The sequence below is a fragment of the Amia ocellicauda genome, chromosome 2 (genome assembly GCF_036373705.1).
Source record: "Amia ocellicauda isolate fAmiCal2 chromosome 2, fAmiCal2.hap1, whole genome shotgun sequence".
In the NCBI taxonomy this organism is placed as follows: domain Eukaryota; kingdom Metazoa; phylum Chordata; class Actinopteri; order Amiiformes; family Amiidae; genus Amia; species Amia ocellicauda.
Window position 1 is genome coordinate 59,735,695 of NC_089851.1, and position 21,771 is coordinate 59,757,465.

General features: G+C 43.0%; 7 non-coding genes across 7 annotated transcripts; 2 read left to right on the plus strand and 5 right to left on the minus strand.

Annotated features, from left to right (window-relative positions):
- Positions 1-1,924: 1,924 nt before the first annotated feature.
- trnak-uuu (transfer RNA lysine (anticodon UUU)) lies at positions 1,925-1,997 on the minus strand. Its single transcript has one exon. It is a non-coding gene; the product is annotated as a tRNA-Lys (tRNA).
- A 235-nt stretch (positions 1,998-2,232) lies between these two features.
- Positions 2,233-2,321, minus strand: trnay-gua (transfer RNA tyrosine (anticodon GUA)). The gene is given in 2 exon segments: positions 2,233-2,268; positions 2,285-2,321. It is a non-coding gene; the product is annotated as a tRNA-Tyr (tRNA).
- Positions 2,322-4,486: 2,165 nt separating this feature from the next.
- Positions 4,487-4,559, minus strand: trnak-uuu (transfer RNA lysine (anticodon UUU)). Its single transcript has one exon. It is a non-coding gene; the product is annotated as a tRNA-Lys (tRNA).
- An 8,392-nt stretch (positions 4,560-12,951) lies between these two features.
- Positions 12,952-13,025, plus strand: trnan-auu (transfer RNA asparagine (anticodon AUU)). Its single transcript has one exon. It is a non-coding gene; the product is annotated as a tRNA-Asn (tRNA).
- A 164-nt stretch (positions 13,026-13,189) lies between these two features.
- On the minus strand, positions 13,190-13,263 carry trnat-ugu (transfer RNA threonine (anticodon UGU)). The gene has a single exon. It is a non-coding gene; the product is annotated as a tRNA-Thr (tRNA).
- A 475-nt stretch (positions 13,264-13,738) lies between these two features.
- Positions 13,739-13,812, minus strand: trnat-agu (transfer RNA threonine (anticodon AGU)). The gene has a single exon. It is a non-coding gene; the product is annotated as a tRNA-Thr (tRNA).
- A 1,315-nt stretch (positions 13,813-15,127) lies between these two features.
- On the plus strand, positions 15,128-15,201 carry trnan-auu (transfer RNA asparagine (anticodon AUU)). The gene has a single exon. It is a non-coding gene; the product is annotated as a tRNA-Asn (tRNA).
- Positions 15,202-21,771: the final 6,570 nt, after the last annotated feature.

Genomic DNA, 21,771 nt, shown 5'->3' on the forward strand with positions numbered 1-21,771 from the left:
CAGTGGCCGTGCAAATCCAAGAAGCACCGTGGCTTGGCTTGCAGTGCTATCAGTGGTACTGAAAGGCAATTGATGAAAGGGACAGATGGTGAATTCCTTTTTGTCTTGCACACTGCTTGTCCTTTTTCTAAGTTGGACTGGTGAACGAAATCTATTTTATCAATATTATTCAATGTGTTTGTTCTTGCCCTTTTGGTAGGCTTATTTTTTTGATACTGTAACGGAGATGGAGAGGCAGCACCGCCCCTCTCGATTAATATGCGGCCATCTCCGTAGGGGCTGCTGGGAGATAAGAGAAAGGACTGTAAAGAGTGAATTAAGGGCCTGTTCATTGTTATGTATTGATTGTGTACTGTACCGTTGTGTACTGTTGTTGGATGTCTCCTGTTCCTCTAAGTCTCATTTGGCTTTGGTTTCCCCCCTCTTTGATGAATAATCGGGCTCTAAATAGCCCCGGCGTTTCTCCTGCAGTTCTTCGTTCTTTCCACTGCTAGCGCTGCCTTTGTGAAGGCGGATGGTGCTTGTGAGAAGTCAACAGCGTGTCCACCGAAAAGGGTATCTGACTCCTGGTTTTGGATCCGAAAGGGTTGATAACAAACCGAAACGATTACAATATGACACTGCTTAGATTAACTGTGGATATGTATTGTGATCGTGCTCGGCTCAGGTGTGCATTCAGTCCGAACACAAAACATTTCGGTCGCGAAACGTCTAATCAAATCGAATAAAACGGCGGGGATAGCATGTTTGATCCATGTGCTATTGTTTTTCAACAATTGTAATGCCCTTTGTAACGTTTAACCACTTCGTTGAATAGAGCTTGTTATAGGATATTGTGAACTCATGTTTGATCCGTGTGCTATTGTTTTTCAACAATTGTAATGCCCTTTGTAACGTTTAACCACTTCGTTGAATAGAGCTTGTTATAGGATATGGTGAACTCATGTTTGATCCGTGTGCTATTGTTTTTCAACAATTGTAATGCCCTTTGTAACGTTTAACCACTTCGTTGAATAGAGCTTGTTATAGGATATTGTGAACTGAACCTATTTCGCTGTGAATTTATATTTACTGCGAATAGTTTATTGTGTCTGGTCTTGATCTGTCTGCACTAAATAAATGATTTGTATCAAGTAATTATTTAGTTTGTCTGTCTACTTTTTTACCTAACCACTAAAGGTCACTCCTTGCATTTCACACATTTGCCCTTTTAATTACTCCCTTACTGACATACTTTAACATGCAATGTGCAATGTGTGATAATAGTTTTAGCACCCTGTTGCCATTCAGGTGAGACAATACCTAGTAAATCCTTATTTTTTTTCATGTTGGTGCGCCGCGAAGGTTTTTGGTCTCAGCAAAGTGTGCGGTGGCATTACAACGCTTGGGAACCACTGGCTTGGCTTGTTGGGCATCCAGGTATGCACTGAGATTACGATCGGCACGATGATTGTCGTTCTCAGGAGAATTGTGTTTCTTTGCTGATCACGTTCTCTGTCGCTTTTTACACAGTTCTTACAAGTGGCACATTGGGGATGAGGAGCAGGGCATGCTGACACGCATAGCTGTGGACTTCTGCATGGCATGGGGCCACAGGTCATTCCAAGTATTTCAAGACGCCAGCAAATGTGTGGACACATTGTGTAGGTTGTGTTGGCCCAACCCTCACAGATTGTGCCAAGTCAAGTAGAGATGCATGTTGTCCTGTTCTAAAGTGACACGTCGTCAACAGCAAAAACATCTCTCACAGTTCCTGGCTTGACTTGCCTCTGGAAGACAACACTTGCCCAGGCTGGATATTTGCCGAAAGAAGCAAAGAGGACAGGACACCTTTCCTAGCCGCAACTGCGTATCTCATTGTCACCAGGAAGGCCATCCAGGCTTTTCACCGCCATGGCCCTCGGTCAACAAGGTCCCAAAACAGCACCCGAACAGGGACTGGAACCCTGGACCCTTAGATTAAAAGTCTGATGCTCTACCAGCTGAGCTACCCGGGCTTCAGAGAAGCATGTCACAATGTGTTGGCTTCATGATTGTTCCAGACCGCTTTCTGGTCGGTTCAGAAAACTGGGCTCACGGTGAAAAGGGTCACATGCATATGAGATGTTTGGGCAATGCGAGTTCTCGACTACAAATCCGAATTTCCGGGGTTTTCTCCTTGTCCTCATGCAATTCCAACGGCTTGACATTTGGGAGCTCGTCCAAAACCGACGTCAAACCATAAGCACGGCTTCCTTCGAGCCGGAATTGAACCAGCGACCTAAGGATGCCCGCTGCCTGAAACCTACAGTCCTCCGCTCTAACAACTGAGCTATCGGAGGGAAGCCTTTCACCCCCTTCCCCTGGCAGTCTCAGTGGCCGTGCAAATCCAAGAAGCTCAGTGGTTTGCAACCCGTGTGCCTTGAGGACTACCCAATTGTGTCTTGAGATTTTTATCCCCTCAAAAATATTATGTCATTTCTTTAGGTCAACTTCATAAATCTTGTGTCAAATCAAACTTATTCAAATTTGTGAAAATGTTACATTTATACATCACCTGTAGAAAGCATTTCATAACTGAAATGTTGTGTTTGCCGGACTGAACGCACACCTACACTGAGTTGCAGTGCTATCAGTGGTACTGAAAGGCAATTGATGAAAGGGACAGATGGTGAATTCCTTTTTGTCTTGCACTCTGCTTGTCCTTTTTCTAAGTTGGACTGGTGAACGAAATCTATTTTATCAATATTATTCAATGTGTTTGTTCTTGCCCTTTTGGTAGGCTTATTTTTTTGATACTGTAACGGAGATGGAGAGGCAGCACCGCCCCTCTCGATTAATATGCGGCCATCTCCGTAGGGGCTGCTGGGAGATAAGAGAAAGGACTGTAAAGAGTGAATTAAGGGCCTGTTCATTGTTATGTATTGATTGTGTACTGTACCGTTGTGTACTGTTGTTGGATGTCTCCTGTTCCTCTAAGTCTCATTTGGCTTTGGTTTCCCCCCTCTTTGATGAATAATCGGGCTCTAAATAGCCCCGGCGTTTCTCCTGCAGTTCTTCGTTCTTTCCACTGCTAGCGCTGCCTTTGTGAAGGCGGATGGTGCTTGTGAGAAGTCAACAGCGTGTCCACCGAAAAGGGTATCTGACTCCTGGTTTTGGATCCGAAAGGGTTGATAACAAACCGAAACGATTACAATATGACACTGCTTAGATTAACTGTGGATATGTATTGTGATCGTGCTCGGCTCAGGTGTGCATTCAGTCCGAACACAAAACATTTCGGTCGCGAAACGTCTAATCAAATCGAATAAAACGGCGGGGATAGCATGTTTGATCCATGTGCTATTGTTTTTCAACAATTGTAATGCCCTTTGTAACGTTTAACCACTTCGTTGAATAGAGCTTGTTATAGGATATTGTGAACTCATGTTTGATCCGTGTGCTATTGTTTTTCAACAATTGTAATGCCCTTTGTAACGTTTAACCACTTCGTTGAATAGAGCTTGTTATAGGATATTGTGAACTCATGTTTGATCCGTGTGCTATTGTTTTTCAACAATTGTAATGCCCTTTGTAACGTTTAACCACTTCGTTGAATAGAGCTTGTTATAGGATATTGTGAACTGAACCTATTTCGCTGTGAATTTATATTTACTGCGAATAGTTTATTGTGTCTGGTCTTGATCTGTCTGCACTAAATAAATGATTTGTATCAAGTAATTATTTAGTTTGTCTGTCTACTTTTTTACCTAACCACTAAAGGTCACTCCTTGCATTTCACACATTTGCCCTTTTAATTACTCCCTTACTGACATACTTTAACATGCAATGTGCAATGTGTGATAATAGTTTTAGCACCCTGTTGCCATTCAGGTGAGACAATACCTAGTAAATCCTTATTTTTTTTCATGTTGGTGCGCCGCGAAGGTTTTTGGTCTCAGCAAAGTGTGCGGTGGCATTACAACGCTTGGGAACCACTGGCTTGGCTTGTTGGGCATCCAGGTATGCACTGAGATTACGATCGGCACGATGATTGTCGTTCTCAGGAGAATTGTGTTTCTTTGCTGATCACGTTCTCTGTCGCTTTTTACACAGTTCTTACAAGTGGCACATTGGGGATGAGGAGCAGGGCATGCTGACACGCATAGCTGTGGACTTCTGCATGGCATGGGGCCACAGGTCATTCCAAGTATTTCAAGACGCCAGCAAATGTGTGGACACATTGTGTAGGTTGTGTTGGCCCAACCCTCACAGATTGTGCCAAGTCAAGTAGAGATGCATGTTGTCCTGTTCTAAAGTGACACGTCGTCAACAGCAAAAACATCTCTCACAGTTCCTGGCTTGACTTGCCTCTGGAAGACAACACTTGCCCAGGCTGGATATTTGCCGAAAGAAGCAAAGAGGACAGGACACCTTTCCTAGCCGCAACTGCGTATCTCATTGTCACCAGGAAGGCCATCCAGGCTTTTCACCGCCATGGCCCTCGGTCAACAAGGTCCCAAAACAGCACCCGAACAGGGACTGGAACCCTGGACCCTTAGATTAAAAGTCTGATGCTCTACCAGCTGAGCTACCCGGGCTTCAGAGAAGCATGTCACAATGTGTTGGCTTCATGATTGTTCCAGACCGCTTTCTGGTCGGTTCAGAAAACTGGGCTCACGGTGAAAAGGGTCACATGCATATGAGATGTTTGGGCAATGCGAGTTCTCGACTACAAATCCGAATTTCCGGGGTTTTCTCCTTGTCCTCATGCAATTCCAACGGCTTGACATTTGGGAGCTCGTCCAAAACCGACGTCAAACCATAAGCACGGCTTCCTTGAACCAGCGACCTAAGGATGCCCGCTGCCTGAAACCTACAGTCCTCCGCTCTAACAACTGAGCTATCGGAGGGAAGCCTTTCACCCCCTTCCCCTGGCAGTCTCAGTGGCCGTGCAAATCCAAGAAGCACCGTGGCTTAGCTCAGTGGTTTGCAACCCGTGTGCCTTGAGGACTACCCAATTGTGTCTTGAGATTTTTATCCCCTCAAAAATATTATGTCATTTCTTTAGGTCAACTTCATAAATCTTGTGTCAAATCAAACTTATTCAAATTTGTGAAAATGTTACATTTATACATCACCTGTAGAAAGCGTTTCATAACTGAAATGTTGTGTTTGCCGGACTGAACGCACACCTACACTGAGTTGCAGTGCTATCAGTGGTACTGAAAGGCAATTGATGAAAGGGACAGATGGTGAATTCCTTTTTGTCTTGCACTCTGCTTGTCCTTTTTCTAAGTTGGACTGGTGAACGAAATCTATTTTATCAATATTATTCAATGTGTTTGTTCTTGCCCTTTTGGTAGGCTTATTTTTTTGATACTGTAACGGAGATGGAGAGGCAGCACCGCCCCTCTCGATTAATATGCGGCCATCTCCGTAGGGGCTGCTGGGAGATAAGAGAAAGGACTGTAAAGAGTGAATTAAGGGCCTGTTCATTGTTATGTATTGATTGTGTACTGTACCGTTGTGTACTGTTGTTGGATGTCTCCTGTTCCTCTAAGTCTCATTTGGCTTTGGTTTCCCCCCTCTTTGATGAATAATCGGGCTCTAAATAGCCCCGGCATTTCTCCTGCAGTTCTTCGTTCTTTCCACTGCTACCGCTGCCTTTGTGAAGGCGGATGGTGCTTGTGAGAAGTCAACAGAGTGTCCACCAAAAAGGGTGTCTGACTCCTGGTTTTGGATCCGGAAGGGTTGATAACACCCCGAAACGATTACAATATGATACTGCTTAGATTAACTGTGGATATGTATTGTGATCGTGCTCGGCTCAGGTGTGCGTTCAGTCCGAACACAAAACATTTCGGTCGCGAAACGTCTAATCAAATCGAATAAAACGGCGGGGATAGCATGTTTGATCCGTGTGCTATTGTTTTTCAACAATTGTAATGCCCTTTGTAACGTTTAACCACTTCGTTGAATAGAGCTTGTTATAGGATATTGTGAACTCATGTTTGATCCGTGTGCTATTGTTTTTCAACAATTGTAATGCCCTTTGTAACGTTTAACCACTTCGTTGAATAGAGCTTGTTATAGGATATTGTGAACTGAACCTATTTCGCTGTGAATTTATATTTACTGCGAATAGTTTATTGTGTCTGGTCTTGGTCTGTCTGCACTAAATAAATGTTTTGTATCAAGTAATTATTTAGTTTGTCTGTCTACTTTTTTACCTAACCACTAAAGGTCACTCCTTGCACTTCACACATTTGCACTTTTAATTACTCCCTTACTGACATACTTTAACATGCAATGTGCAATGTGTGATAATAGTTTTAGCACCCTGTTGCCATTCAGGTTAGACAATACCTAGTAAATCCTTTTTTTTTTTCATGTTGGTGCGCCGCAAAGGTTTTTGGTCCCAGCAAAGTGTGCGGTGGCATTACAACGCTTGGGAACCACTGGCTTGGCTTGTTGGGCATCCAGGTATGCACTGAGATTACGATCGGCACGATGATTGTCGTTCTCAGGAGAATTGTGTTTCTTTGCTGATCACGTTCTCTGTCGATTTTTACACAGTTCTTACAAGTGACACATTGGGGATGAGGAGCAGGGCATGCTGACACGCATAGCTGTGGACTTCTGCATGGCATGGGGCCACAGGTCATTAGGGTTAGGGTTAGGGTTAGGGTTAGGTTTAAAAAAATAGGTTATTGAGGTTGTCAGGTGAATCAAACCTTTGGTTCCTCTGACATCCTCAAGTGCACTGGCACTCACAGGTGTTGAGGCTATTGTTGTGTCCTTAAAAGATGCATCCGAAAGTATTCGTTCTATAGTCTGTTTTGTTAAGGTAATTCAGTGGGATGAGATGTGGTGTAATTGAATGATGTGAAGTTTGTATGTACAAGAATACGTCTTAAAAGTAAGGGGAATGTATGGAATTGGGATTAAAATTTAATTATAGAGTCTGGAAGTCTATTACCTAGGTTTTTAAGGGAGTCTGGGTTTTGTTTTGGGGGGGAAATAAGTTATGGGGAATAAATTTAAGGCTAAGTTGTGAAATTGATTATTGGGGATAGGATTGAGGGTTACATTTGAATAATGGTTAGGTTTAGGGATTGGGTTTAGAGGTTGGTTTGAGTGCCTAGTTAAATTGTGGGCTAATTATATTTTAGGGTTAGGGTTAGGGGTTAGGGGTTAGGGTTAGGGTTAGGGTTAGGGTTAGGATCACGGACCACTGTCAATCAGGTGCTTGCCTTGCCGTCCATCCATCCATCCATCTATCTATCTATGACTCTTGATATCTAACTCTCTTGCTTGCTATCGCTACCCCAATGGTCAGTAGCATAGTAGCATAACAGCAGATCACGGACCACTGTCAATCAGATGCTTGCCTTGCCGTCCATCCATCCATCCATCTATCTATCTATCTATCTATCTATCTATCTATCTATCTATCTATCTATCTATCTATCTATCTATCTATCTATCTATCTATGACTCTCGATATCTAACTCTCTTGCTTGCTATCGCTCCCCCAATGGTCAGTAGCATAGTAGCATAACAGGAGATCAGGAACCACTGTCAATCAGATGCTTGCCTTGCCGTCCATCCATCCATCTATCTATCAATCTATCTATGACTCTCGATATCTAACTCTCTTGCTTGCTATCGCTCCCCCAATGGTCAGTAGCATAACAGCAGATCACGGACCACTGTCAATCAGATGCTTGCCTTGCCGTCCATCCATCCATCCATCTATCTATCTATGACTCTCGATATCTAACTCTCTTGCTTGCTATCGCTCCCCCAATGGTCAGTAGCATAGTAGCATAACAGCAGATCACGGACCACTGTCAATCAGATGCTTGCCTTGCCGTCCATCCATCCATCTATCTATCTATCTATGACTCTTGATATCTAACTCTCTTGCTTGCTATCGCTCCCCCAATGGTCAGTAGCATAGTAGCATAACAGCAGATCACGGACCACTGTCAATCAGATGCTTGCCTTGCCATCCATCCATCCATCCATCTATCTATGACTCTCGATATCTAACTCTCTTGCTTGCTATCGCTCCCCCTATGGTCAGTAGCATTGTAGCATAACAGCTGATCACGGACCACTGTCAATCAGATGCTTGCCTTGCCGTCCATCCATCCATCCATCTATCTATCTATCTATCTATCTATCTATCTATCTATCTTTCTATCTATCTATCTATGACTCTCGATATCTAACTCTCTTGCTTGCTATCGCTCCCCCAATGGTCAGTAGCATAGTAGCATAACAGGAGATCAGGAACCACTGTCAATCAGATGCTTGCCTTGCCGTCCATCCATCCATCTATCTATCAATCTATCTATGACTCTCGATATCTAACTCTCTTGCTTGCTATCGCTCCCCCAATGGTCAGTAGCATAACAGCAGATCACGGACCACTGTCAATCAGATGCTTGCCTTGCCGTCCATCCATCCATCCATCTATCTATCTATGACTCTCGATATCTAACTCTCTTGCTTGCTATCGCTCCCCCAATGGTCAGTAGCATAGTAGCATAACAGCAGATCAAGAACCACTGTCAATCAGATGCTTGCCTTGCCGTCCATCCATCCATCTATCTATCTATCTATGACTCTCGATATCTAACTCTCTTGCTTGCTATCGCTTCCCCAATGGTCAGTAGCATTGTAGCATAACAGCAGATCACGGACCACTGTCAATCAGATGCTTGCCTTGCCGTCCATCCATCTATCTATCTATGTATCTATGTCTCTCGATATCTAACTCTCTTGCTTGCTATCGCTCCCCCAATGGTCAGTAGCATAGTAGCATAACAGCAGATCACGGACCACTGTCAATCAGATGCTTGCCTTGCCGTCCATCCATCCATCCATCTATCTATCTATCTATCAATGTCTCTCGATATCTAACTCTCTTGCTTGCTATCGCTCCCCCAATGGTCAGTAGCATAGTAGCATAACAGCAGATCACGGACTACTGTCAATCAGATGCTTGCCTTGCCGTCCATCCATCTATCTATCTATCTATCTATGACTCTTGATATCTAACTCTCTTGCTTGCTATCGCTCCCCCAATGGTCAGTAGCATAGTAGCATAACAGCAGATCACGGACCACTGTCAATCAGATGCTTGCCTTGCCGTCCATCCATCCATCCATCTATCTATCTATGTATCTATGTCTCTTGATATCTAACTCTCTTGCTTGCTATCGCTCCCCCAATGGTCAGTAGCATAGTAGCATAACAGCAGATCACGGACCACTGTCAATCAGGTGCTTGCCTTGCCGTCCATCCATCCATCCATCTATCTATCTATGACTCTTGATATCTAACTCTCTTGCTTGCTATCGCTACCCCAATGGTCAGTAGCATAGTAGCATAACAGCAGATCACGGACCACTGTCAATCAGATGCTTGCCTTGCCGTCCATCCATCCATCCATCTATCTATCTATCTATCTATCTATCTATCTATCTATCTATCTATCTATCTATCTATCTATCTATCTATCTATCTATCTATGACTCTCGATATCTAACTCTCTTGCTTGCTATCGCTCCCCCAATGGTCAGTAGCATAGTAGCATAACAGGAGATCAGGAACCACTGTCAATCAGATGCTTGCCTTGCCGTCCATCCATCCATCTATCTATCAATCTATCTATGACTCTCGATATCTAACTCTCTTGCTTGCTATCGCTCCCCCAATGGTCAGTAGCATAACAGCAGATCACGGACCACTGTCAATCAGATGCTTGCCTTGCCGTCCATCCATCCATCCATCTATCTATCTATGACTCTCGATATCTAACTCTCTTGCTTGCTATCGCTCCCCCAATGGTCAGTAGCATAGTAGCATAACAGCAGATCACGGACCACTGTCAATCAGATGCTTGCCTTGCCGTCCATCCATCCATCTATCTATCTATCTATGACTCTTGATATCTAACTCTCTTGCTTGCTATCGCTCCCCCAATGGTCAGTAGCATAGTAGCATAACAGCAGATCACGGACCACTGTCAATCAGATGCTTGCCTTGCCATCCATCCATCCATCCATCTATCTATGACTCTCGATATCTAACTCTCTTGCTTGCTATCGCTCCCCCTATGGTCAGTAGCATTGTAGCATAACAGCTGATCACGGACCACTGTCAATCAGATGCTTGCCTTGCCGTCCATCCATCCATCTATCTATCTATCTATCTATCTATCTATCTATCTATCTTTCTATCTATCTATCTATGACTCTCGATATCTAACTCTCTTGCTTGCTATCGCTCCCCCAATGGTCAGTAGCATAGTAGCATAACAGGAGATCAGGAACCACTGTCAATCAGATGCTTGCCTTGCCGTCCATCCATCCATCTATCTATCAATCTATCTATGACTCTCGATATCTAACTCTCTTGCTTGCTATCGCTCCCCCAATGGTCAGTAGCATAACAGCAGATCACGGACCACTGTCAATCAGATGCTTGCCTTGCCGTCCATCCATCCATCCATCTATCTATCTATGACTCTCGATATCTAACTCTCTTGCTTGCTATCGCTCCCCCAATGGTCAGTAGCATAGTAGCATAACAGCAGATCAAGAACCACTGTCAATCAGATGCTTGCCTTGCCGTCCATCCATCCATCTATCTATCTATCTATGACTCTCGATATCTAACTCTCTTGCTTGCTATCGCTTCCCCAATGGTCAGTAGCATTGTAGCATAACAGCAGATCACGGACCACTGTCAATCAGATGCTTGCCTTGCCGTCCATCCATCTATCTATCTATGTATCTATGTCTCTCGATATCTAACTCTCTTGCTTGCTATCGCTCCCCCAATGGTCAGTAGCATAGTAGCATAACAGCAGATCACGGACCACTGTCAATCAGATGCTTGCCTTGCCGTCCATCCATCCATCCATCTATCTATCTATCTATCAATGTCTCTCGATATCTAACTCTCTTGCTTGCTATCGCTCCCCCAATGGTCAGTAGCATAGTAGCATAACAGCAGATCACGGACTACTGTCAATCAGATGCTTGCCTTGCCGTCCATCCATCTATCTATCTATCTATCTATGACTCTTGATATCTAACTCTCTTGCTTGCTATCGCTCCCCCAATGGTCAGTAGCATAGTAGCATAACAGCAGATCACGGACCACTGTCAATCAGATGCTTGCCTTGCCGTCCATCCATCCATCCATCTATCTATCTATGTATCTATGTCTCTTGATATCTAACTCTCTTGCTTGCTATCGCTCCCCCAATGGTCAGTAGCATAGTAGCATAACAGCAGATCACGGACCACTGTCAATCAGATGCTTGCCTTGCCGTCCATCCATCTATCTATCTATCTATCTATCTATGACTCTTGATATCTAACTCTCTTGCTTGCTATCGCTCCCCCAATGGTCAGTAGCATAGTAGCATAACAGCAGATCACGGACCACTGTCAATCAGATGCTTGCCTTGCCGTCCATCCATCCATCTATCTATCTATCTAGCTAGCTATCTATCTATGACTCTCGATATCTAACTCTCTTGCTTGCTATCGATCCCCCAATGGTCAGTAGCATAGTAGCATAACAGCAGATCACGGACCACTGTCAATCAGGTGCTTGCCTTGCCGTCCATCCATCCATCCATCTATCTATCTATCTATCTATGACTCTCGATATCTAACTCTCTTGTTTGCTATCGCTCCCTCAATGGTCAGTAGCATAGTAGCATAACAGCAGATCACGGACCACTGTCAATCAGATGCTTGCCTTGCCGTCCATCCATCCATCTATCTATCTATCTATCGATGACTCTTGATATCTAACTCTCTTGCTTGCTATCGCTCCCCCTATGGTCAGTAGCATAGTAGCATAACAGCAGATCACGGACCACTGTCAATCAGATGCTTGCCTTGCAGTCCATCCATCTATCTATCTATCTATCTATCTATGACTCTTGATATCTAACTCTCTTGCTTGCTATCGCTCCCCCAATGGTCAGTAGCATAGTAGCATAACAGCAGATCACGGACCACTGTCAATCAGGTGCTTGCCTTGTCGTCCATCCATCCATCCATCTATCTATCTATCTATCTATGACTCTCGATATCTAACTCTCTTGCTTGCTATCGCTCCCTCAATGGTCAGTAGCATAGTAGCATAACAGCAGATCACGGACCACTGTCAATCAGATGCTTGCCTTGCCGTCCATCCATCCATCTATCTATCTATCTATCGATGACTCTTGATATCTAACTCTCTTGCTTGCTATCGCTCCCCCAATGGTCAGTAGCATAGTAGCATAACAGCAGATCACGGACCACTGTCAATCAGATGCTTGCCTTGCCGTCCATCCATCTATCTATCTATCTATCTATGACTCTTGATATCTAACTCTCTTGCTTGCTATCGCTCCCCCAATGGTCAGTAGCATTGTAGCATAACAGCAGATCACGAACCACTGTCAATCAGATGCTTGCCTTGCCGTCCATCCATCCATCCATCTATCTATCTATGTATCTATGTCTCTTGATATCTAACTCTCTTGCTTGCTATCGCTCCCCCAATGGTCAGTAGCATAGTAGCATAACAGCAGATCACGGACCACTGTCAATCAGATGCTTGCCTTGCCATCCATCCATCCATCCATCTATCTATCTATCTATCAATGTCTCTCGATATCTAACTCTCTTGCTTGCTATCGCTCCCCCAATGGTCAGTAGCATAGTAGCATAACAGCAGATCACGGACCACTGTCAATCAGATGCTTGCCTTGCCGTCCATCCATCCATCTATCTATCTATCTAGCTAGCTATCTATCTATGACTCTCGATATCTAACTCTTTTGCTTGCTATTGCTCCCCCAATGGTCACGTATGTTGCATTCAACGACAAAGAAAATCGTGTGCTGGAAATGATTTCTGGCAACTGTGAAGGAACTGCACGACTGCAGCAACCACAACACCTCTGTCTGTCTCTGTGGCGCAATCGGTCAGCGTGTTTGGCTATTAACCGAAAGGATGGTGGTTCGAATCCTCCCAGGGACGGCCCACTTTTCCCCCCGCCCCTTGTTATTGTTTCTACTTCTGGCGGTCAGCTTGCCATATTGCGGCTACAGTAACCTTAAGCTGCTTGCTGCGGACGGCCATCTTGCAAAAATGTATTGAGCGTTTAGAAACTTCCTTTCCATTGCCTATGCCAACGTAAACCAAAGCACTGCTGGGAGTCGAACCCAGGGTTTCCTGTTTACAAGACAGGCGCTTTGACCAACTAAGCCACGGTGCCAGGACTCTCCCATTCCCCAGTGCCTACACTCAGGAGTAAGGCACAAAACAAAACAAAACAAAACAAAACAAAACAAAACAAAACAAAACAAAACAAAACAAAACAAAACAAAACAAAACAAAACAAAACAAAACAAAACAAAACAAAACAAAACAAAACAAAACAAAACAAAACAAAATCTGGATGCAGGCTGCAACAAAGGAAGCACACAGAGGTGAAAACGTAAGGTTGACGGGAGTAACAAGCTCCCTGTTGCGACTGTCCAGGGGCGGCAATGGGAATTGGACGTTGGCCGTTAGGTGCGCGTAGCGCGTGTCCTTTGGGTTCTGGTTCTTCTTTACAAACCGGCGTCTGTCCAGTTGGCTTTCCGGTTCATTACGTCCTCTGATGGCTTTACGATAAGCCTATCTTGCTAAAACTGATGGTCGACAAAGCGGAAGCACAAGCTTCGCAAGGAGCACAGAAAGCCCGTCTAAGGCACCGCTGGGATTTGAACCCAGGACCTCCTGTTTACTAGACAGGCGCTTTAACCAACTAAGCCACGGCGCCAAATCTGCCACTGTTGCTGCTGATAGTAGCATAACAGCAGATCACGGACCACTGTCAATCAGATGCTTGCCTTGCCGTCCATCCATCCATCTATCTATCTATCTAGCTAGCTATCTATCTATCTATCTATCTATGACTCTCGATATCTAACTCTCTTGCTTGCTATCGCTCCCCCAATGGTCAGTAGCATAGTAGCATAACAGCAGATCACGGACCACTGTCAATCAGGTGCTTGCCTTGCCGTCCATCCATCCATCCATCTATCTTTCTATCTATCTATCTATGACTCTCGATATCTAACTCTCTTGCTTGCTATCGCTCCCTCAATGGTCAGTAGCATAGTAGCATAACAGCAGATCACGGACCACTGTCAATCAGATGCTTGCCTTGCCGTCCATCCATCCATCTATCTATCTATCTATCGATGACTCTTGATATCTAACTCTCTTGCTTGCTATCGCTCCCCCAATGGTCAGTAGCATAGTAGCATAACAGCAGATCACAGACCACTGTCAATCAGATGCTTGCCTTGCCGTCCATCCATCCATCTATCTATCTATCTAGCTAGCTATCTATCTATGACTCTCGATATCTAACTCTCTTGCTTGCTATCGCTCCCCCAATGGTCAGTAGCATAGTAGCATAACAGCAGATCACGGACCACTGTCAATCAGATGCTTGCCTTGCCGTCCATCCATCCATCTATCTATCTATCTAGCTAGCTATCCATCTATGACTCTCGATATCTAACTCTCTTGCTTGCTATCGCTCCCCCAATGGTCAGTAGCATAGTAGCATAACAGCAGATCACGGACCACTGTCAATCAGATGCTTGCCTTGCCGTCCATCCATCTATCTATCTATCTATCAATGAGTCTCGATATCTAACTCTCTTGCTTGCTATCGCTCCCCCAATGGTCAGTAGCATAGTAGCATAACAGCAGATCACGGACCACTGTCAATCAGATGCTTGCCTTGCCATCCATCCATCTATCTATCTATCTATATATATGACTCTTGATATCTAACTCTCTTGCTTGCTATCGCTCCCCCAATGGTCAGTAGCATAGTAGCATAACAGCAGATCACGGACCACTGTCAATCAGATGCTTGCCTTGCCGTCCATCCATCCATCTATCTATCTATCTATCTAGCTATCTATCTATGACTCTCGATATCTAACTCTCTTGCTTGCTATCGCTCCCCCAATGGTCACGTATGTTGCATTCAACGACAAAGAAAATCGTGTGCTGGAAATGATTTCTGGCAACTGTGAAGGAACTGCACGACTGCAGCAACCACAACACCTCCGTCTGTCTCTGTGGCGCAATCGGTCAGCGTGTTTGGCTATTAACCAAAAGGATGGTGGTTCGAATCCACCCAGGGACGGCCCACTTTTCCCCCCGCCCCTTGTTATTGTTTCTACTTCTGGCGGTCAGCTTGCCAGACTGCGGCTACAGTAACCTTAAGCTGCTTGCTGCGGACGGCCATCTTGCAAAAATGTATTGAGCGTTTAGAAACTTCCTTTCCATTGCCTATGCCAACGTAAACCAAAGCACTGCTGGGAGTCAAACCCAGGGTTTCCTGTTTACAAGGCAGGCGCTTTGACCAACTAAGCCACGGTGCCAGGACTCTCGCATTCCCCAGTACCTACACCCAGGCGTAAGAAACAAAACAACTGCTTGAGGCAGACCCTCACCTGATCACCACATGTGGTTACACTTTAAGAAGGGGTGAGTTTAAGGTCATCGGTAACATCACAAAGGTTGGCAGCATTTTACATGAATATGTAAAGTAAAAAACACACACTACATGTAAATAAGCCATACTACTTGTTTAGTGTATGTAAGCTCGTTCTGTAATCATACATCATCCATACTAGTATTTAATAATTGAATTAACTATACACAACCTACTTGGTCAATTCACTCTTGTTACCGTGTAATTACAGTGCAAGTAAATTGTAATAATTGTAGCGTTGTATATTGGGCCGTATTTTACATGTAACTATTTATTTCATATTTGTCCAATTAATGTACATTTGTTTTTGTTTTTTTTAGCTGGTACCAAAACATTGGTCTCTGGAACTAAAAGGTCGGAAATTGGAAGAACTATTAATGACAAATGAATGACCGCTGATACAAGTAAATAGTGTTTCCTCAAATCTAAAGTGAGACCTTTTTGAATGAATCTGTAATACATGCCCTATACACTCACCTAAAGGATTATTAGGAACACCTGTTCAATTTCTCATTAATGCAATTATCTAACCAACCAATCACATGGCAGTTGCTTCAATGCATTTAGGGGTGTGGTCCTGGTCAAGACAATCTCCTGAACTCCAAACTGAATGTCTGAATGGGAAAGAAAGGTGATTTAAGCCATTTTGAGCGTGGCATGGTTGTTGGTGCCAGACGGGCCGGTCTGAGTATTTCACAATCTGCTCAGTTACTGGGATTTTCACGCACAACCATGTCTAGGGTTTACAAAGAATGGTGTGAAAAGGGAAAAACATCCAGTATGCGGCAGTCCTGTGGGCGAAAATGCCTTGTTGATGCTAGAGGTCAGAGGAGAATGGGCCGACTGATTCAAGCTGATAGAAGAGCAACTTTGACTGAAATAACCACTCGTTACAACCGAGGTATGCAGCAAAGCATTTGTGAAGCCACAACACGTACAACCTTGAGGCGGATGGGCTACAACAGCAGAAGACCCCACCGGGTACCACTCATCTCCACTACAAATAGGAAAAAGAGGCTACAATTTGCACAAGCCTGGTCTGATGAGTCTCGATTTCTGTTGAGACATTCAGATGGTAGAGTCAGAATTTGGCGTAAACAGAATGAGAACATGGATCCATCATGCCTTGTTACCACTGTGCAGGCTGGTGGTGGTGGTGTAATGGTGTGGGGGATGTTTTCTTGGCACACTTTATGCCCCTTAGTGCCAATTGGGCATCGTTTAAATGCCATGGCCTACCTGAGCATTGTTTCTGACCATGTCCATCCCTTTATGACCACCATGTACCCATCCTCTGATGGCTACTTCCAGCAGGATAATGCACCATGTCACAAAGGTCGAATCATTTCAAATTGGTTTCTTGAACATGACAATGAGTTCACTGTACTAAACTGGCCCCCACAGTCACCAGATCTCAACCCAATAGAGCATCTTTGGGATGTGGTGGAACGGGAGCTTTGTGCCCTGGATGTGCATCCCACAAATCTCCATCAATTGCAAGATGCTATCCTATCAATATGGGCCAACATTTCTAAAGAATGCTTTCAGCACTTTGTTGAATCAATGCCACGTAGAATTAAGGCAGTTCTGAAGGCAAAAGGGGGTCAAACACCAAGTGAGTACCAAGTGAAATCTATTAAAGTATTGAAGTATCCCAATGTTTTAAGTTACACTTCATGTATACATGTGTTTGGAAGTTTATCCAAATATATTCTACCAGTATATTTAGAATGCAACATTTTTGCAGTCTAATATATTCACAGTATACAATACATGCAATATGAGATTGTTGTGTATTTAGCAGTATACTAAATGTATATTATAAGGGGACATATATGTATGCATTTTTATATATTTAGTATAAAATACATGTGTAGATGTTACAGTATATTTGCATATAATTATAGATATATTAAAAACAAGTTTACATATAATTCTGAATATACTTAAGTTATATTAAGCAATATTTGTATTGTATAATATAGTGTATTTGACCATATTTCTGTATCAAGTGACATACTAAAACTGCAATTGATATTTAAAAGTATATTTTCACCATATATTATAAAATGGTATGCACATTTATAAAACATATTAATACATTAAAATACATTTCATATTTCAGAATAATATATATTTTTAAATATTTTATTTTTGTAAGGGTATCTTCCATAAATGCAGTTTTACCAAACAAAGGAAAACCAGGAAAGGTTGGTGGAGGAGATTACGCAGTTTTGGCAGCCCATTCTGAAACCCACTGCAGAATATATTCTGGCAGGAGGTCTGATTAAAATACTGGAAAATCTTCAATCAAAGTCAAGAAATGTGTCAAAAGGCTTCCAGTTTCCTTTCCTGCCATGAGAAGTATGCTGATTTCAGAACCTCTATGAAGTAGATTCCTTATTTTTCAAAAAATAAGTAATGGTTATTTTTTTCACTGTTTCCTCAATATATTAATAATAAACTGTTTTATTTTTTTCTGCAAAATAAGTAAAGTTTACTTATTTATTTCTGGAGAAATAAGTAATAGTTACTCATTCCTTATTTCTGTTTCCCTGTTTTTTCACAAAATAAGTAATGGTTATTTCAAAAATCCCTGTTTACAAATGTAAGGACTTATAGGACAACAGCATTACATACAGATAGATAACATACATTAGTTATTATGCTAACAAGTGTCCATTATAAACAATCTATTAACAAATTATTGATTATGTTATTGTTATATGATTATTACAAATTATACATATATTAGACATTTTTATTTAAACATTTTTGCTATACTATGTAGTTTGCATGTTCTCCCCGTGTCCACGTGGGTTTCCTCCCACCGTCCAAAGACATGTGGGTTAGGTTAATTGGCTTCTCTAAATTGCCCTGTATGTGGGTGTGTCTGCGTGTGTGTGTGTGTGTGTGTGTTGCCCAGCGATGGACTGGGGTCCCGTCCTGGGTGTATTCCTGCCTTGTGCCCTTTGCCTGCCGGGATCAGTGCTCGGCGACCTTCGCCAGGATAACTGGTTTCAAAAATGGATGGATAATAGCAGCAATTAACTGGCATGGCAGTTAATGATAATAGATTGATATCGGTGTGCAAATGTCATGTTATTATACCCTTTATTGAATATGTTATTAAATACCTTAAAACATATTATAGCAAAAAAGTTTAAAAATGTCTAATATATTTATAATTTGTAAAATTAATCATATAATAATAACATAACATGTTAATAGATTGTTTATAATGGACACTTAAAATAAAGCATTACCATTATTCTTAATACATGGATACAAGATAATCAACAACATGGGAGGGCTTGAGAATCTGCTATGGCTTTGTGCAAGGAAATTTGGCACTGAATAAATGTTGGCTACGGCAAACATGCGCTGCTGTACAGGCTGACAGAGACACTGTGATGCATTTATTCAATGAGTGATGCTTACTTAATCCTTATTTCCATTTCCCAGTTTAAGGACACTTATCTCTACAGCATTACTTCAGTAGTTCACGCAGCCCCCTATAGAAGTCAGCGGAAGATGTAGTGATTGAAGTAATGGAGGTATCTTGGCCTGTACACACTTGGCAGAGGGAACGACAGCCTGGCCATGGAACACCTACCCCCAGCTCCATCTTGAGATTAGCGAGAGGCAGCAGTGATGCAGCGCTATGGAGCCTACAGCGCAGGGAAGGGACTTAATGCGTGGTATCTCTGATGTAGTGCTTGTGTGTTTTTCAGGTCTTTTCTATAATGTGCTTTCTGTATTGTCATAAACCCCTGGCACTTTTTGTCACTGTTACTCTATATTGTTTTGCATTACATTCATAAAGAAAATAAAACGAAAAATCTCTAATAGTGTGTGTCTCAATGGTTGTGTTTGTTCATACATCGATAAAAAACGTTTGGAAATACTATGAAAAGTAAAATGTAGATAACAAATAAGTAATCATAAGTTATTTCTGTGTCCTATTCTGTAAAAAATAAGAAATGATTAGGCCTACTTATTAAGTGGTCACTGAACAGTGTGCTCTCTGTCAAAAGCCAGCTTTTGGGCTCCTCTGCACAAGAGGGCTTTTGACCTCAGATGCTGTTGCCTGTGCAGCTGAAGGGAAATCAGACTGTCATCTGTGTGTTTTTCTATAAAACAAATGTGTATTATGCAAGTTTGTTGTGGTTGTTGAGGAGGAGGAGGAGGAGGAGGAGGACATGTAGTGTGTTGTTGAGGAGGAGAACTTTGTGAAGCCACTTGTTCAGTTGGCCCATTGGTCTAGGAGTATGATTCTCACTTAGTGTGCGAGAGGTCCTGTGTTGAACTCCTGAACGAGCCCTAGGGCATGAAGCTGTCTGGTTTCGTTGCTGGTGACGGTAGTCTTCTTGGGGTTGCTTTCCTCTACCTGCTTTCGCATTATTGTTCATCTGCACTGTGAAGTGCTGTTAAATGAGTTTTGAATCATTTGGCTGAATCGGAGCAGATAACATAGCCCTAAACATTTCAGAATTCATCCTGCTGCTTTTGTGAAAAGTCAACCAGTTCTCTTGACAGCCATACATGCCCTTACCATAACACTACCTTCACCATGTTTCACAGATGAGGTGGTATGCTTCAGATCATGAGCAGTTCCTTCCTTTCTCCATACTCTTCTCTTCCCATCATTCTGGTACAAGTTGATCTTTGTCTCATCTGTACATAAGATGTTGTTCCAGAACTGTACAGGGTTCTTTAGATGTTTTTTGCCAAACTCTAATATGGTCTTCCCATTTCCTGTTTAAATACACAGGGTTTACCACAAGATGTACTCTGGTGAAGTGTTCTCTTGATTGTTGACATTGACACAGATACGCCTACCTCCTGGAGGGTATTCTTGATCTGGCCAACTGTTGTGAAGGGGTTTTCCTCACCAGGGAAAAAATTCTGTCATCCACCACAGTTGTTTTCCGTGGTGTTCCTGGCCTTTTGGTGTTCCTGCGCTCACCAGTACGTTCTTATTAGTGGATTTGGCCCCACCTAATGTTTTTGCTCTCTGATTGGTTTGTTTTGATATCTAAGGCAAAACACCCCAAGAACAAGCAGGATCTAAAGACAGCTGTAGTGCAGGCCTGGCATAGCATCACCAGGGAAGAAACCCAGCATCTGGTGATGTCTATGGGTTCCAGACTTCAGGCAGTCATTGACTGCAAAGGATTTGCAACTGATAGGGAGAAATTTTACTCCCTCAATAAACAGGCGGACAAGGAATACTCAGGACCCGATTTAACTGAAATAATACCAAAATAGTTTATTCAGCTACAACTAAGTGCTCTGGAGATGGTCAGTCAGCAAGACACATCTAAGGTTTTTCTAAAGAACATGCTATCATATACAAGATGACTCCCTTTGGTTGCTGGGCAACTGGATGACGTCAATGATGTACCCCAAACTTGATCACAGACTTCTCCTTTGTCTTCTGTTTTCTCTATAGCCTTGGATGAAAATGTTTTTCTAAAAATCAGCTACACAGAACTACTGCACCTGTCCTCTGCGGAGCAATACACAAAGCTTAAATTCATACATGGGTTACACAATCTTACTGCAACAATGGTGCAAATATATTTGGCATTCGGACAGGCCACTGTCCCGCATCACAACCAAGTATTGAAACTCACAATTTAATTAATGATTATGTTAGTTTGTCCAAATACTTTTGAGCCCCTAAAATTGGGGGGACCACATAAAAATTGGTTTAATTCCTACACCATTCACCCGATTTGGATGTAACTACCCTCCAATTAAAGATGAAAGTCTACACTTAAAGCACATCTTGATTGTTTCCTTTCCAATCCATTGTGATGGTGTACAGAGCCAAATTGACAATTGGGTCTGTCCAAATATTTATGGACCGGACTGTATACCTGTAAAGAAGGACTGCCATGGCGGGGAACCCAGGTGCGGAGTGAGAGGTGGTCAGAAACAGGCTGTGGTCAATGCCGGCAAACCGTAATGTCCAGGGAAATCCACAAGTCCTGGTCGATAAGACAAGCAGGGGGTCAATGATCAGGCAAACAGGCTGGTAGGGAGAATACGGGAATTGGTGGAGGAACACGTGGAGGTTGTAAACAATCAATAACAAAAGGATACAAGACTTAGCAGTGAATTAAAGTCACAGAGGGGTTTATATGTGTAGCAGAGAGGAGCAGAGGACGGTGAAGGAGAGTGCTGGTACAATGGGAGTTCGAGGATGATAGA